Source organism: Bubalus kerabau, chromosome 8 (genome assembly GCF_029407905.1).
Source record: "Bubalus kerabau isolate K-KA32 ecotype Philippines breed swamp buffalo chromosome 8, PCC_UOA_SB_1v2, whole genome shotgun sequence".
Taxonomy (NCBI): Eukaryota; Metazoa; Chordata; class Mammalia; order Artiodactyla; family Bovidae; genus Bubalus; species Bubalus kerabau.
The window spans coordinates 27,123,853-27,131,211 of record NC_073631.1 but is presented as its reverse complement, the minus strand read 5'-3'; the positions used below and the strand labels follow the sequence as shown (position 1 = coordinate 27,131,211).

At 34.9% G+C, this 7,359-nt stretch overlaps 1 long non-coding RNA gene across 1 annotated transcript; it reads left to right on the top strand.

Annotated features, from left to right (window-relative positions):
- Window positions 1-2,995: 2,995 nt before the first annotated feature.
- On the top strand, window positions 2,996-7,105 carry LOC129658974 (uncharacterized). The gene is made up of 3 exons (XR_008717649.1): window positions 2,996-3,111; window positions 5,738-5,836; window positions 6,339-7,105. It is a non-coding gene; the product is annotated as an uncharacterized LOC129658974 (long non-coding RNA).
- Window positions 7,106-7,359: the final 254 nt, after the last annotated feature.

Here is a 7,359-nt window from a genome sequence, read left to right as displayed (position 1 = left end):
CTTAAAAATGTATTTATCATTTAAATTTCAATAAAGCTAAAAATAAAATATCCATATTACTAAAAAACTGTGCAGAGAAAACATAACATGCTTAAATAGCAAAAGACAAGAGGGGAAAAAGCCTACATCCAAAAAAAAAAAAAGAAAACCAGAAAGCAAAGAGGGTGACATAATTAAGTCCAAACTTAGATACTAACTAAAAATACATGAATAAGTTTTAAATTTTTGGTTGAAATTTGAGAAAAATAAAAACCTGGCATTTGTTATTTTACAAATATATTTATAAGATAATGATAGACAAAGTTTAAAATAAAAGAATGAACTGGTAAATGTAACCAAACAAAAGAACAGGCAGGCATTACTAACATCACTGAAATAATTATAATGTAAGTAATTACAACAATTTAACATGCTAGTAAGGTTATGCTCAAAATCCTTCAAGCTAGGCTTTAAAGCAATGTGGTGATGATAGCATATCAAAATTCCAGTGGATATGCTTTTCATAGCTCTCCTCAGAGCATATACTTAACTTATTTCCCTTCACCCAAGACTGAGAAATTAACACTCTTGCCTCACCGAGTGTTGTAGCACGGGCCCGGCTCTATCCCCATTTCCCCTCCTATAACCAAATTTAGATGGGAAGAGAGGGGTGAAAGTAATTTGTATTAAACCTAAAACCATTAAGAAATTCTTGAATTTCAATGAGACTACTAGGAAATATATGTATTTATTCTTCATCAACCAAATAATTTGCTTGCTTACAGAAAATAAACCAGGCTAAAGTTTACAAAGTTGGATTTCTTACATATCTACATTTTTCATGGAGAAATTAACACGTGCAGCAATAAAACATACTTACTGGCAGCTATTCTGAAAAATAACCATATATGAAAAATTTTGGTGAAATGTGTGGCACTGTTTCACATTTGTAGAAATCTCTTTGATGTCATTACCAAAGATAGTTGTATTCTTACATTTTTTTTTCTGCAGCCAATTTATAGAGTATTTTTTCATTGTTGAAGTATATGAAGAAAATCTGTTTTTTTTCCACAGATAATAATTGGAAAAGGGAGGAGAATTTCCAGATAATTGCAAATATTCTTCTTTGATACTGTACCAAAACCAGACAAGTATTAGTTTCTCAAAAGTTATTTGAAACATAAAACTTGAAATCACACCAATCAACTCTTCTTACCTCATCACATTAAAATCACTAGTTTTTCTTACACTTTACTCATATGTGATTTTGATTTTTTAATCACATATTCATCATTCAGGATACAGATCATTGACATAGACTGCTCCTCCAAAGGCTGGCATATTTCATTATGCATTATCGAAAGGTCACATTCATTAACGTCCTCACCAATTTCATCACAAAAGTGTTTAAAGTACTGGGAAATGACAGAATTCATGGTCGTAAATAAAAGTTTTCCAAAACCCTTTCTTTTGACAGCTCTAATTTTATCACAATTACTGTTAGCTGTTTTTCTCAAAATGCCAGGTTCATTTTATTCCTTCTCCAGGAAACATTTGCCCAATGTCCAAGTCTGAAGAATCATAGTTTGTCAGTCAATCATTAGTTTGAGTAAAGATAATGTTCCATGGTGGCATTTAAGGTCATTCAGAAGGAAAGCTAGAATTATAATCAGCCTTAAAGAGTGAAAAGAGCATCTGAGGCAGAGGGCTGTGAAAGACAGAAATGCACTGAAGTGTGTGGTATCCTGTGGGGCCTGTATTTACACTATTTTATCTGAAGCACAGGATAATTAATAAGAACAAAGTTGGAAGGAGGTGGAGGTAGAGGAGATTTTGTGAACAATTATAGAATCTTGAATGCTACATTAAAAATATAATCTGCTATTCTAGAAGTCTAAAAGTCTTTTTGATAACTAGAAACATTTTTTCCCCTTTGGCTGTTACTGGCTTCTCTAAACAGAGATAAACAGAATCAGCACACATCTTACCTGTAGTATTTTCAGACTTTTCAGGTAGTTTTGAGAAACAGCTATCTAGACTCAACTTCCTTCAATTACTTATAATGGAACATTGAGGCTTTCCAGTCTATAGCCTGTTCTGGAAATCAGTGCCTACATTCTTACTTAAATGCTAAGAAGCTTTCTCAAGAGTTTTTCAACATTAATATTTAGCTCTTACATTGCCTTAACAAGATGAGTTGAAGATAAAGAAAATATCAAAGTGTGCAAAAAAATTCTTCACTGTTTAAAGTATTTCTAACTCAATCTAAACTCCCAACAGCTAAAATGCTTTCTTTTTGTGATTGTTGGATCAGATAGGAGTTTTATCCAAACTATTTATTCTAATCAGCAGTTGGAGGAGAAGAATGTTAAATAAACGATCTTATTTTGATTCTTTCGCTGGATGTTTACCAGGCTGTTGACAAAACCCAGAGAATGTTTAATGACTTGATGGGGGAACTTGAAACAGAAGTGGGAAGTGAGCTCAAGGAGACTCACTCATTTTTTTTTTTTTTTTTTCCAGTGCAACAAAAGGAAAATGATGACAGGCCACCTCTTGGTACCCAGTTTGAATTAGAAAATTCATCATGCTCCTTGTCGAGAGTTCAATTCTCTCACATGGAATTGAATAAACATTCTCAATGAAAGCCAGAAAGACACAGATAAAATTCAGATGTCTTTAAAAAGAAACTTTACACAGGGTATCGAAAGGGCTAGGCTCTCCAAAGGCTCACACATGGACTTATGCAAGGTTGCTCATGTTGTGCCAAGAATTCAGGCCTGTGGCTTCAGCACTGCATTATGACTGAAACACTATGGTCACAGACTTAAGAGAGTTATCTCCTAGGAATGCGGTGATAAATAAGCTGCTATAATATTAACCAAGGAAACAGTTTAGATGCATATCCATTAAAGGAATTACTGGGGTTATTTAACTTTAAATCCTTATTAATCTTTTTATATCTTGGGTAATACTAATTCCCTAAAGTATGCTATTTAAAGCTTAGGGAAAATGCATCCTCAAGGACCTAGTGCCAGCAAAGAAGCTGTTTTCAACATCTGGGAATAAAAATCACCACTAAATATAGATCATTGGGTCAACTTGCTTTGGGAAATGGTGAAATTCAAAAACGTGAGTTACAACATTTGCATGGGCTTGCTGGCTTCGGGGTAACTAATTCAGAGTCTACTCCTGGATCTGCAGGCTGGCTGAAAAAGTACAGATGTGACTGGTACATCATTTTCCTAATCGCCAGCAGAAGTATGAAAATATATTAGTGGACCAATCATTTGCCTCACTGTCTTCCTGATTTATTTCATTTTCTTTCATTGATACAAAATCCAACCAAAATTTAGTTATTCAGAGAATGAGATGGTTAGATAGCATCACCGACTCAATGGACATGAATTCAAGCAAACTCTGGGAGTCAGTGAAGGACATGGGAGCCTGGCGTGCGGCAGTCCATACAGTAGCATAGAGTTGGAAACGACTCAGCAACTGAACAACAACAACACCTTGAATATCTAATATTTCCTATCTAATAATCTCATCCATTATCACATAGAACTTAAAATGTGTATTGAGATGCTGCCCTCTTTTTAAAGCAATTAAAGCCAAGACTGTATTTCTTTAGACCAAGAATGTGAGCATTATCTTGATGCCACTCCAAATGTTCTTGTCAATTATTTAATAATGACACTTCAATCCTCTTATTTTTTTTAAATCAGCTGTCATTTTTGTTGTTGTTCATTCACTAAGTCACCAACTCTTTGCAACACCATGGACTATAGTGTGTCAGGCTCTGTCCTTCACTATCCCCTGGAATTTGTTCAAATTCATGTCCATTTAGTCAGTGATGCTATTTTGATAGCATCACTATTTAATAATAATTTAATCTTTCCCAGCACCAGGGTCTTTTCCAATGAGTCAGCTCTTTGCATCAAGTGGTCAAAGTACTGGAGCTTCAGCTTCAGCAACAGTTCTTCCAATGAATATTCAGGGTTGGTTTCCTTTAGGATTAACTGGTTTGATCTCCTTGCAATCCAAGGGACTCACAAGAGTCTTCTCTAGCACCACAATTCAAAAGCATTAATAAAGAGTTGGCCACAACTTAGCAACTAAACAACAGCTATCATTTAATCACCTTCTAAGGTATCATAGATTTTGTTCACTATTACTCAATGTTTCCTTTTACTATTCATCTAAGCTGTGAAGAAGGCTGAGCGCCAAAGAATTGATGCTTTTGAACTGTGGTGTTGGAGAAGACTCTTGAGAGTCCCTTGGACTGCAAGGAGATCCAACCAGTCCATTCTAAAGGAGATCAGTCCTGGGATTTCTTTGGAAGGAATGATGCTAAAGCTGAAACTCCAGTACTTTGGCCACCTCATGCGAAGAGTTGACTCATTGGAAAAGACTCTGATGCTGGGAGGGATTGGGGGCAGGAGGAGAAGGGGACAACAGAGGATGAGATGGCTGGATGGCATCACTGACTCGATGGACGTGAGTCTGAGTGAACTCCGGGAGTTGGTGATGGACAGGGAGGCCTGGCGTGCTGCGATTCATGGGGTCGCAAAGAGTCGGACACAACTGAGCGACCGAACTGAACTGAACTGAAGCTTCTCTAAAGAATGGTCAACTACCCTTACTTACCATTCATTCCTAATCGACTGTAATATTGCCCCAACCCAACAACAACTCAACCAGAATTGTGCTCATTAACAGTAATGACTTCCTCACTGCCCAATCCAGTGATGATCTGCTGTACTGTGTATATTTTATTATTCACTCCATCCTGACATTTGTTGAAATGATTTTTGGATCCATTTGTTTCTCATTCACTTTTTCTTCTCTGTCTCCCCTATGGGACACTTGTTTTACTCCACCAACCTCTCAATCCTGAGAACCTCCAGGGTTATATTATCTGCTCACTAATTTTCCCACTCTGTATCTGTTCTCTAGTTGATAATCTGTGTTCTCACCCCTGCCCCCTCCATCTCTCACCCCACCACACGCCGCCAGTCAAAATTCCTCTGTTAAACAATAGCAACATCTTCTTATCCAGTTGCATCCTGTGTCTATCCTTTTGGCTTTAACATAAATAACTAATACTCAACATTCAGAAAGTCATCTTTTCCACTGACGTGTCTTCTTCCAGTGTGTACTGGCTCTATTGATTGCACCACTAGTTTTAGAAACTCAGAGAGGTTTTAGTTTCTACCATCCCAATTCCAACCAATCTTACACTCCTGGGAGTTTTATATCTTAAGTATTTGTTTAATCTCTCCTTTTCTTCCTATTCCAACCACAACTTTCCTAGATTGGGCTTCATTATCTTTTTCTTGGATGATTCTAACAATCTCCTATTTGGTTTTCTGCCTCCAGTACTGGGTTTTTGTTTGTTTGTTTGTTTTATTTCCAAATTATCCACTATACTGTAGTCAGCAAAGTCTGAAACAAAAAAATCTAATCTCCTTCTACCACGCCTAACGGCTCTTACTTTGTCTATAGAGTTGATGGTAAAACAAGGTACTAGCACCTAAATAATACAGAATATTTAAGTACTTAAAGTTAGGAGTTTGGTTTATTTCTAAATAACAGAAAAACCAAAAATGATACCACAGAGTTGCTTACAAGAGGGAGAATTAAATTTCTGTTCCACATGGAAAAAGTCTGGATTAGGGAGATTTAGGCTGATATGGAAGTTTCACAATATCATTAATGACCAGCAATTATTTTTTTCTTGCTCTACCATGTTTAGCACAAGATTCCCATTCCCAAGATCTCTTTATGATCGAAGATGGTTGCCAGTGCTCCAGCCATACTATCTGTTCCAGAGGGAAGAAAGAGAAGATACAGAGTAAGATGGGGAAAGGAAAAGCATCTCAAACAACTTTTAAGTATTTTTTTTCTCAAAGTGACACCCAACAGTTAACAGAAACAAAATAAGTATTTTATAAATGGGCCCCAAATGCTGAGATATTCTTATTTATTTCATTATTTAGATTTATTCTATCATATTATTTCTGTTCTAGTAGCTTATTTAATTATAATATTTTATTTATATTCTATCACAGATTTTTCAATAGTAATCTTTTCTCAGTTATTGGCTATATTACTCCCTTGGAGAATCATTTTGAAGATTAAACTGCATTATGTAAAATGACAAAACAATGCATGACCCTTAGAAGACACTAAACTAATCATATTTTATGTGTTAGTCATGTGTTAATTCTCATTTATGAGAAATGAATAGGCAAATCTTAACATGGAAGTTACTTTAAGAATGATCTACTCTGGGTTATTTAAAAGATTTAATAATTTTGCAGTTATTTGACCCTCTGAGTTCTTTTTTCTCCTAGATCCAAAGCCTTCCCTAGACATACAGTATCAGGAAAAGGAAACAGAACTAACAGTACAATGGAAATGAACACTGGGGCAACAGAAGAGAAGTGAACAAGTAGTCAACTCTAACATTCAAGAATAAAAAGCTACTAATGTTCAAGGAAAAAAAAAACTTCTTCAATGGTACCCAGTGAAAAAGCCTAGGACAAAGTAAAGGAAATATAAAAACAAAGCAACCCAAACCCCCTGCTCAAAGTGAACACTTTTAATAAGAACTTGAGAATCCATTTGATACAGTCTTCTACAAATTGTACATGCTCTACATCACTTAATGATATTTTCTATTAACAGGATATAAATGTATCCTTTCTAACATAAAGGGACATAAATTACATTTATCAAATATTAACTTATAGCACTTCCAGTTTTCTTTACTCAGTGATCTAATATTTGTGTCTACTTTGTCCAAATAGAGCCTCCATTATAAGTTTATTGTGAAGAATAGCATGATGAGAAATATATGATGAGACTAACAAATTACAAATACAAAATGACTAATACATTGCCAAGTACATTTTAAAATCTCAATAAGTAGTTGTTATAACAAATCTCCCTCACATTACTATTTATCTATTTGCTTTTTAAGAAAAATGTTTCATAGAATGCTTTTATAATAAGATCTTGAGTGGGACTTTTTCAGTAGGTCTGGATTTTATCACTAGAATTGAAAATTAGGGACAAATTGCTGGTCCTGGCGCATTCTAAAAAGAACCAGATGTCTTAGAAAATATACATACAGTGCAGTATTTAAGGGTTAAATGATTCATTATCTCCAACTTTCAGGTGAAGATAGATGATGATGATAAAATAAAATGTAAACAACATGTAATTGTGGACAGTTAGCAGTTTCCTTCTAATATTGCTTAAATTGTCAGGAAGTTAGGAAGTATATCTAAATTAAAAATCATCAAAATTGTGAAACTACTTCAAAAATTTTAATTGCTTTAAAAATTCAGATCTCTTACAATCTTCTTAGGA